At 39.6% G+C, this 10,755-nt stretch overlaps 1 long non-coding RNA gene across 4 annotated transcripts; it reads right to left on the bottom strand.

Annotated features, from left to right (window-relative positions):
• Positions 1 to 1,870: 1,870 nt before the first annotated feature.
• Positions 1,871 to 10,492, bottom strand: LOC141363945 (uncharacterized). 4 transcript variants are annotated; one of them, XR_012369653.1, is made up of 8 exons: positions 9,884 to 10,492; positions 8,962 to 9,047; positions 8,740 to 8,814; positions 8,121 to 8,275; positions 3,493 to 3,560; positions 3,281 to 3,375; positions 3,115 to 3,214; positions 1,871 to 1,998 (listed from the first exon to the last, which is right to left on the bottom strand). It is a non-coding gene; the product is annotated as an uncharacterized lncRNA (long non-coding RNA). The 4 variants fall into 4 exon arrangements; XR_012369654.1 differs by lacking the exon at positions 9,884 to 10,492 and adding an exon at positions 9,213 to 9,770; XR_012369652.1 differs by lacking the exon at positions 9,884 to 10,492 and adding an exon at positions 9,224 to 9,766.
• Positions 10,493 to 10,755: the final 263 nt, after the last annotated feature.

Genomic DNA, 10,755 nt, shown 5'->3' with positions numbered 1-10,755 from the left:
CGGGGAAAAACATGTTTTAATAACAATTCCTTGACCTTAAGGTTGACCTTTGATAGGCCACATCAACCTTGAAAAACAACCTTGATATTATCAAATGTGACCTTTGCCCAGTAACAAATATCAAGATCAGATTAATTAAGTTATAGAGTTGATAAAGAAAGCTACACTTTTAGAAAGGATGTGTTAATTTTTTACACATCTTTGTGCGTTAAGCTTTTAACACATTATGTGTCATTTTGTGTTAAAGTTGATTTTGTGAAGTTGTGTTAAAAGTAACAATAAATGTGTTGTTTTAATAATAACACAGAGATGGGTGGATTATGGGACAACACATTTAGTCTTCCAGTGTCCCAGAATCAACACTAATGTGTTGTTTTTAACACATTCGTTCTAAGAGTGTACATTTTAACATCAATTAAATTGTAATTTTATATTTATGCATATGTGTCTGCATACAGTAGCACACGTTTGTCGACTGCAGTGTCTTTGCGTCCATCCGAAAGATGTCTCACTCCGTCTTATAGTCTGACACTAACCCCACTGAAACCTTGTCTCAGGTATCTTCTCTGACCTCCTGCATTGTCCGACACTAGAATACAGCCTTTTGTCTACAGTTTTCTGTAGGTCATTGTGCGAAGCGCTTCTTAGTGTCTGCCATAATTTGGCCAGTTACTTGATCCGGGATGACTCCACCTCAATGCCATTCATCTCATCATGGGACAGTGAGCAGGCGGTATCAGCCCTCTTTAATGCACCCAAGGGAGAACTTGTAAAACTTTGTTGCTTAAATATTTAAATGGAGGTAATAGATGTCTAAAGGACTGCACCAAGAGTTATAATTCGACCCGAGAAGCAATCGTTACTGAGAGGAACCGCAAGAACCGCTCAAATGACATAAACGACTTATCTGAGAAGCCTAAAGACGAGCAGAGGGGAAAGATGAGGGTGGAAGATATGGAGAAAAAGAAAAATGACAGACAAAAACAGCTCAAATTACTCAAAGACAAACAAACAAAAAACGTTTCAAAGACGTTTTACGCCATGAGAAGGTACCGGAGAGCCAAATACAAAGCTTCACTTCTAATCACTGATGATTGGATTTTAGTTCTTAAAATCACACACACGCACACGCGCGCGCGCGCCCACACACACACACACACACACACACACACAGATGTAACTCCCACTCTCTCTTTCATGGGCGCACTGATCAGCATGTCTCTGTTTCATCACACTTCAGTGAGCACTTTAAAGTGGTTACCCTTGCCACACACACACAAACACACGAGGGAGTTCAAACATGCACATTTGATACATAAGAACATGCAGAGGACATAACCCATTGTCAAATTATTGTTGAAAGGCTGAGTTTAAGCTGGTCTCCAAACCTGGTCAAGCTAACGCTCATTTGCTTTAGCCATCTGAAAAGTCATTTGACCATCTGAAAATTGTTCAAACTCTCTCTTAAAGCAGTCACGTGATCAGCCTGACCACGCTAGACCCAGCGGGCATTTGATGTCAATTTAACATCAATTTGACATCAAACATCGACGTCAAAATTACGTCACAGAATAGGTCAAAAATGAAAGTCATTTTGACGTCAAAGTGACGATGTCAATTTGATGTCAAGATTTTGACCTCTGCTGATGTCATTTTGATGTCAATTCTACATCTATTTGACATCAGGATGTTATGATGTTGATGTCATTTTAATGCTATTTTGATATTCCAGCCGGCATTTTAACGTTGATTCACCATTGAATTTTATCTTTTATAGATAAAAACACATTCTTTCAAACAGTTTCCAGTTAGTAGTGCAAAAGTGGAATATTCCAAATATAAAGTAAAATCATAAAATAAGAAAACAAGATCATGTTTAAAAGTCATTTTATTTATAACTGCAAATATGAATTTTGTTGTTGGTTTAGTTGACAGTCTTTTTATGGTCACCACCACCCATCCATTCTGGCTTATGCACTTAAAATATGATGACAGCATCTAAAGAGGAAAAACAAACCACATGTTATTCCGTTGTCAAAAATGCTATGTTTTTTTAGCCCATGTATAAATTTTTTTTATTGCACATTAAGGCAAGATGTGTGGGTAACACTTTATTATAATGTTCATTAGTTAACATTAGTTCTGGTATTAACTAACATCAACAAACCATGAGCAATACATTTGTTACAGTATTTATTAATCTTTGTTAATGTTAGTTAATAGAAATAAAGCTGTTCATTGTTTGTTCATGTTAGTTCACAGTGCGTTAACTAACGTTAACCAAATTTTAATAAAGTATTAGTAATTGTTGAAATTAACATTAATAAAGATTAATAAATGCTGTATGATTGCAGTTCATCATTAATTCATGTTAACTAATGTAGTTAACTAATATTAACTAATGAACATTATTTTAAAGTGTTACCGATGTGTGTTCTTTAATGGTCTGACTAAAAACATAGCATAACTGTCTGATGAAGGAAGAAAGCTGTTGTGTTTACAAATGTGACAATGAGCTTTAATTAAGATAATCTACAGTGCGTTCAGAAAGTATTAACACCCCCTTCACTTTTCAATGTTGTTATGTTGTTGCATGATACTTCAATTGTTTACATTTTTTTCTCATAAAATTGATTTTTAAAACGTTTGCAAATGTATCAAAAAAGAAAAACTGAAATATCATTTTTACATTATACATATTCAGACCCTTTGCAACAATACCTGGAATTTAGCTCAGGTGTCTCCTATTGGTCTTGATGTTTCTACACCTTAAAGGGTTCTGATGAACACAAAGATATTTTGAGGAATGTCTGTAACCAAACTGACCAAAAGCACCATTGGCTTCCATAGTAGGATAAAAGAATATTATGGAAGTGAATGGTGCTTCTGATCGGTGTTGCAAAGCTTGCTGCATCACACCCAAAAAGACCTGAGGCGGTAACTGCTGCTTCAAAAGGTGCGTTAACTAAGTACAGAGTAAAGGGTCTGAATACTTGGGTGATATTGACTTTATATTGTTACCGCCCCAAATTTAGATGCTAAACAAAGCAAACATTGACTGTTTGCCTTATGTGTGGGTCAAACAGCCTCTTGTGCAGTCATGCAGTCACTTACCAATGAAAGCTAAGATGGACTCCAGACCTTCTGGACTGTCTGTGAGAGACTTCAAACTCAAACCAGACCAGCAAGGCATCACGTTGGCAGACACCCCTACCTGATCAAAAATTTTTGATTAGGAGATGTTCTTGTCCTATTTTTAATACACATTTTACAAACTTACCACAGATAATCTGGCAAAGCAAAGACTTATGAAACAGCATCTTCCCAAATCTCCTCTTCAGGCTCATCTTGGCTATCATGGCATTTAATAAAGTCCTTAAAAAAACATATTTCATTAGTACAGAAACATACAAAAAACTGGCCCAAGTACAACTATTAAAAATAAAGAATGTTTCCATTTTTTGTCACGGGACACCATTATTATTTACTTACTTTTTGAGGGGTACAGATTTTGGCATCTGGAAAGACACATGACTTCACCAAGTTGCACGGTGATTTGCCTACAATAAAACACATAATAAAATAAAAAACAAGTCATAGCCCCTTTTAACATAAATTGTGAAATACAAAACACTGCATCTTAATTATTAGGATAACTAGAATTTGATCTGAATACAATCCAAAACAAGTACAAAATATATTGTAAGGTTCCATTAAAACATGATAGCTTGGTGGTGGATTACAATGGTTGGTGGTAACTTTAATTTTATAACTCATGGACATAGCCATCATTTTAAAAGTGATGATTAGAGCCATAATACATATGGTAAACTGCAGCCTGCGGTTGGCTTGAACTGATTTTGCCAAGTGGTTGATGTCCTCAGGGCAACATATTGTGTTGACCCAAGGACAACAATTTTCTAAATAAAACCTAAACCCACCTCAAACCCCAACCCTAACCAAACCCTAAAATCAGATGGACATGATAAGTGAAAAACAATGGTATAGAAACAGCTAATCCTGGTTGTAAGCTTAAACTTAAAACAAACTTTAAACTTATTTCTGAAATCTGATTGGTTGATTGAAATGTTCTCCCAAGGTCAACATAGTGTTGCCCTGGGGACATCGGCCACTTGGCGGAATCGGGAGAGCCCTGCGGTTGCGTGCACGTCACAAACTATGAAAAAATATAAAGTACAATCTCCCCCAGCGAGATATCTTCAAGTTTGTGTGAACGCAAACAGCCAGGAGATTCAGAGTTAGAGCGCTATTTGCAACTGATATCAGTGATGACCCGCTAGCTTTCGAGCAGAACAAAGGCAAAATATTCTTTCTTGGTCACTCAAGGTTGTGAAAAAGTATCAATCTGCGCTACCCGTACACCATCAGAACATGTTTTTAGTGCTGCTGGAAACATTATAACCCCAATAAGGTTTCTCACTTTTTGTTTCATGGTTTGAAGTGCTACAATAAACACACACATAGGCGCCAATCCCGTGGGTGCTCAGAAGCTCGGCTCTAGCACCCAGCAAAATGGCAAAGCACATATGCTCAGTTTATTCACATTAAAGGTACGGTTTTCCCTGATCGCAACTTTAGTTAGTGTGTAATCTTGCTGTTTGAGCTAAGGTATTATTTATGCTCTAAGTTCACTGCCAAGCAATATATTCCCCTTTCAAACTGTCGGAGTCAATGGAGTGACTTTTATCGGCGGAACGAAAAGGGCAAAGATCCTTCCGCCCGCATGAATTTTAATGAAACACCAGGTCGGTTCCGGCCAACTCCGGGTAAACAAATCGAGGATTAGAAGGATCAGGTGTGTTAAGCAAGTGTGGCGATCAATGATTGGGCTTTGAAGAGGAGAGGAGGCCCATAAAAAGGGCGTGAAAGAAACTGAAGGAGAGCAGTTGTTCCACGAGTTCGCTTTGGGAGCCTGCTGGATTGTTGTGAAAGAGGGCGGGTGAGGGCAAGCCGGAAAAACGAAACGAAGAGTAAAGACGAGCATCTGGATGAAGGAAGCCAATGGCAGATGAAAAGTAGCCTTCAACGAAGGAGTGAAAAGCCACGTTTGTTCCGGCGTTCGCGGAAGAGCGAAGCGGAGAAACCACGGTGGCCGAAAAGACGCGTCTGGGTGCTCGTTTTCCGTCGATCGCTGTGTGTAAAGCGGAGGTCTATGGTGTGTTTGGAGAGACATCTTTTGTGTGGATTTGTAGGCTGGGCGAAATCAAGACGGGAGAATTGGGCTGAAATAAAGACGGAGATAAGTGCTGAACTCATTTATACTGCAGTGATGCGCTGTTGATTCTACAGTGTATGTTGAAGGAATCTTATATGTCGAAAGGATGGAGGAGTCTGCATAAACAAGGCCCTGGATGGTTGGGACATCTGTTAGGAAAAAGGGAAGAAGGAGTTAAAGGAACAGTGCGATACGTTGGAGTTTGTCTTGTTATCACTCTGTCACTTGCAATATTAACCATACTGTCCTCTTAGTTTGTCTTTGTTCCCTGATTGAGTGTGTTAGCCCCCAGCTTGTTGTGAAAATTCATTGACACATTGGAGTCGGCCGAGGAAGGGGAGGGCTCAAGTAGTCGTGGCCTTGACGTTTACATATGGTTGTCTTCTGCCTTAGTCATTGAACGATACAGGACTCTGAACACGGCCCAACGGGTGACCCTGACCTTCATCACCGTGAGTGCGTGGAGTGCGGTGGGTGATTATTTTGTGAGAGTGTACACTTGGATTTTTGGAGTGCTGTGTATTGTCAGTGTTGTCAGCGATCACTTCCCAGGCTGAAGAAAGAGACCTGTTTCCGAAGAGCAAAGTGGTGGCACTGGACAGCTGTCTTTTATTCCTATACGACTGGGACCGATTCAACTCCCCCCCGCCTGTGGTGGCGCCTCGACTGTAGCAAGTAAGGCTGGGCTGTGAACATTGTGTTCGACATCTGCAGAGGGAGAGCTTGTATCTATCTATTTGTGTTGGGGGAAAAGTGTACTTACTCTTGTTGTGTATAACTATACACGTGTCAATTGTTTCCAGATGACAATCTATGTCCATATCTTCTGCCTGGTTGTCTGAAAGAAAGTTGAGGTGAAGTGGCTGGCCCCGCTCTTGTAGCACGCTGTACCGTACGACCCCCCACGTCCATCTACCTACCTCTGTGACCCCATCTAGTGGGTGCGTTTGTCTAAACAACAAAGCCGCCTCACCCGGTGCCTCCATCTGCCCCTTTCCTGCCTGAAGCTAAGAGGTGGTGTAATCCTCCTTGCATGTTCCTTGAAGTATTGTTATTGTCGAAGAGATTGTGTGTCTTTGCTGCTAGCCTGCAGGTCCGAGCCAAGGGCTCTGTGTCGTCGTGGGATTGTGTTATCCTATGCCCTGAAGTCGGCGCCTAAGTGGTCGTCGTAAGTCTGTCCGAGAGAGGAAGACTAGAAGTCGTTGTGTGCCTATACGTCTGCTCCAACCACCAGAGTGTCAAGAAGGATAAGCCTTGTACATCCGCCCATTCCCTTGCCAGTAAGTTCAAGTTGCAAAGCTACTTACCAGTGTACCCACCTGTATACCTCCCTGTATGTCTAAAAGCTAAAAGCCCAGTGTACTTACCTGTATACTCCCCTGTGTACGCCCAAAGCTACCTACCAGTGTACCCACCTGTATACTCCCCTGTGTACGCCCAAAGCTACTTACCAGTGTACCCACCCGTATACCTCCCTGTACGCCTAAAGCCCAGTGTACTTACCTGTATACTCCCCTGTGTACCCCAAAAGCTACCTAACAGTGTACTTACCTGTATACCTCCTTGCACGCCCAAATCTACTCACCAGTGTACGCACCTGTATACCTCCCTCTACGCCTAGAGCTACTCCCCAGTGTACTCACCTGTAGACCTCCTTGTACGCCCGAAGCTACTTACCAGTGTACTCGCCTGCATACCTCCCTATACGCTCAAAGCTACTTACCAGTGTACTCACCTGCATACCTCCCTGTACGCCCAAAGCCACTTACCAGTGTACTCACCTGTATACCTCCCTGTACGCCCGAAGCTGCAAGCCCAGTGTACTTACCTGCTTACTTACCAGTGTACTTACCTGTATCTATCCTTCTGAGCTCAGGAAAAGAGGCTAGAAACGTTCACTTGTAGTTCACCTGTGAGACGCAAAGAGAGGAAGCCGGGAAGACTTACCTGTAGTTCACGTGGAGACGAAGAGAGAGGGAAAGTCAGGAAGACTTACCTGCAGTCCACGTGAAGAGTCAGAAGTGACTCGGATCACTGTTCCCTCAGTTCCAGAAAGCTCACCATTTTAAGAACCCTTCCCCTTTTCCCTGTTTTTAATTAAATAAAGACTGTTACATTTTATTCCTCTTGTCTGTTTGGTCATTGGGGCATTTTGGGACGTCCTCGGGGTGGAAACAGAAGGAGGAGCATGACCCGCGACAGGGGCGGTCCGCTCCACTCCCACCTGTGACAAAATCGTACAGCGAACGGCCAGTTTGTACTACAGCCCTCTACTTCCAAGTTGAATGATGAGCTTTGACTAACCTCTGCCCACAGGAACACATCAGGCGTCAGCTAAGCTCAAATGGCTCTGGCTGCACAATTAATTACACACGATTGTCACGCGCATTTCGTCAGTAAAGCCAGTTCCTTTATAAGTAATAAATCACCATCAGCTACTTTCATATGAAGCGCCATTTACTACACAGACCCGTAGTTTACTGACAAAAGGGGAAATCATTGCCGACTATGAATGCGATATTTATTTCCCCTTTTGTCAGTGAACTATGGCGCTGTGTAGTAAATGGCGCTCCATCTGAAAGCAGCTGATGGTGATTTATTACTTATCAAGAAACCAGCTTTACTGACGAGATGCGCGTGACAATCACGTGCCATTAATCGTGCAGCCCTAGCTCTGGCTAAGCTAAGCTGCTGTCAAAACACACTAAACAAACTACACAAGCAGAACTCGTTACATAATTCTGAAGGAGGGACTTCATAGAACAAGGAAGACATCAGCCCGTTGTGAGGACAGTGAAAACAGCGCTATACAGTAAATTGTGTGAAAAATATTGTTTTTACACACAAAACATGAACACAATCAAAAACACAGAAAAAACATTACCTTTAACTTTAATATTCGCATCTAAAATCACACGAAAACGTGACTGCACTGCTTTCCACCTCTTCAAAGCTTTTGAGCGCTCCAGAGCACCTGGCGTTGCTAAGTAAAGCTAGAGGTTGTGAGGAGCACCCACCGGTGGAAAAAGAAATAACCGCCTCTGAACACACACGTTTGTTAAGAAACATCATATATGATCTTTGTTTACATTTTTTATTTTTATATATATATATATATATAAAGATATATACCTCCCCCCTCACACAAACACATTATATAATTATGTATGGTAAAATACTGTCACAGCCATAATAAAGATAAGACAGAAAGAAATGCTGTTATGTACACAACCACAAAGATCCATTTTGTCTGTCAATATGAAGCCTCTTTAAAACTTGCATCAACATCCACTCTGAACTATGAATTAACTTCTGTGTCTGTCTATTGAAAACGAAGGGTCTGAAACATGTATATACTATAGAGGGAATAGTGACATACAGAAGAAATTAAGTGCTGTGCTGAACAGTGACCATTGCATACTGAATTATTTTCTTATATTTTCCTAATGACAATGATAAACCAGTACTGAGAAACAAGTAGCAGGTGTTTTTAAAAAGCTCACCTGTGAAGTTTCTTATGTTTGTGTGTCATCACGTTTCTGACCTGACAACTCTTGTTGTCTGTTTCTTGTTCAATCCTGACAACATATAAAAAAGTAAAATTAGTGCAATAGTAAAAGATAATTCTATAAATGATGACCTTTATCAGAATGTAATGCATACACTTGCATAATGCATTTAAGTATATACTGTAAAATATCAGGGTTAACATGTCACAACATTACCTGATCCAGACAGATGTAATGGCTGTTGATGCATTAAAATCTCAGCATTGACAAGATCACCATCACTATGTTTAATTTGAAGGGCTCTGATAACAAAGACATTACAAAAGATTTATAAAAATACACTGAAAACAAGAGCACATTTATATATAACTAATATTTTCAAGTTTCATTAAACGTGCTAATTATTCATCAAGAGAAGTAAGCAAAATAGCACCATTACACTTCATTTCAATTCAAATAGCACATACCAAAAACTTACACTGCTTGACTTTTTCTTACAAGGGAGTTAAGAGTCTATTTTCTTCTTTAAATCATGGATACAGCGCGAGCGACCGCAGGTACAAGCATAAGCGTGTGACGTAACGTGTGATTGCCTGATAAATGCAGTTATTGCAAATTCGCGAGCCATAAAACACCAACATATCATCTAACTTTAAGTATAAACACTTAATCAGTAACACGAAATTAAGCAAGCAGCATTAATTAACTGACCGCACTCATCCAGCTGCCATGCTGCTCCTCTTTACAAATGACTCTGACAGAGGTGTCTGTGGCGCCTGTAAGACCTCTCGGATAACTTAAACTGACTGAACTACGATATCAACGCTTTTCTACCGAACAGTTGTCCAAAAAGCCCTTACATTTATGTGCTTTTCTGAAGCAATAAACAACAATGTGGTTAAGTTGATAACACCCGATATAATATTAATTGATTAATATTCATATTACAATCATATTAATGTAACCGTAGTCCAATTTCGGCGGGAATAGCGAATCAACCATTATAACGGATACGTTTACAACTTACAGAAAAATACAATTAATTGGCATCGTGCTTTTTGTCATACAACATTTTATGTGTGAATAAAATTATGTTACGCGTTTTAAACATTGACTTATTGACTTGATATTTCCTTACCTCGATGCACTTCTCGATGATCACGCAGACAGCCGTTAAACTCTCCAGTATCGTGTAATCTCGCGAGATTACCTCGCTTCTTTTTTGTCAGGATCAAACATTCCAAACTGACTTGTATGAATGAAACATATAAACGTCTTGATGTTATTTTATTATTAATGGTATTCTTCAAATTTATATTTAAAATGTTATATTTTAGACACTGTGATGAAAATATAATAATAATAAAAAACAATAATAGTTTATTTGCACGTGTTTATTACATTTTTAACTCTCCCCATTACAACTTTCAAGATGTTAAAAATGAGTCGCATTGATTTACCATGAATAATAAATATACTTTTTCAGACATTGTTTTGACATAAATTTAACATCAATTTGACATCTTATTTCCTGACATCAAATCAACATCAATTTAATGTCAATGATATTGACCTGAGATATAGGGACCACAAAAAACATGTCAGTTTGATACCTTTGTTGGGCCTCTTTACAACCACAAGGAAATAATTACAAAATATAATGAAAATATGCATATTCATGCACGTCATACATGGTGGTCAAAATCTTGACTATTTGTTGATGTCAAATTGACGTCAAGGTGCCCGCTGGGGAAGACCAGTTTAGACCAGCAAACCAGTTTACAGGTAGTCTGGTTTAAGATGTTTTAGCTTCTAACTTCTTCTTTTTCAGATGCACACGAGAACACACCATGCTCAAGCTTACAAAATCAAAAGTCTTTGATCTCATTCACCCTAATTTTTTTTTTAATCTAATAAAGACATAAACCAAAATGACTCCTTCTCGGGTCTGCTAGCACGACTCTGTATTCAAGCTACACGGAGGCATAACCCAGTTCAAGGCAAAACTTT

Source organism: Misgurnus anguillicaudatus, chromosome 5 (assembly GCF_027580225.2).
Source record: "Misgurnus anguillicaudatus chromosome 5, ASM2758022v2, whole genome shotgun sequence".
NCBI lineage: Eukaryota > Metazoa > Chordata > Actinopteri > Cypriniformes > Cobitidae > Misgurnus > Misgurnus anguillicaudatus.
The sequence above is the reverse complement of the archived record's forward strand: the minus strand, read 5'-3'. Positions and strand labels throughout refer to the sequence as shown.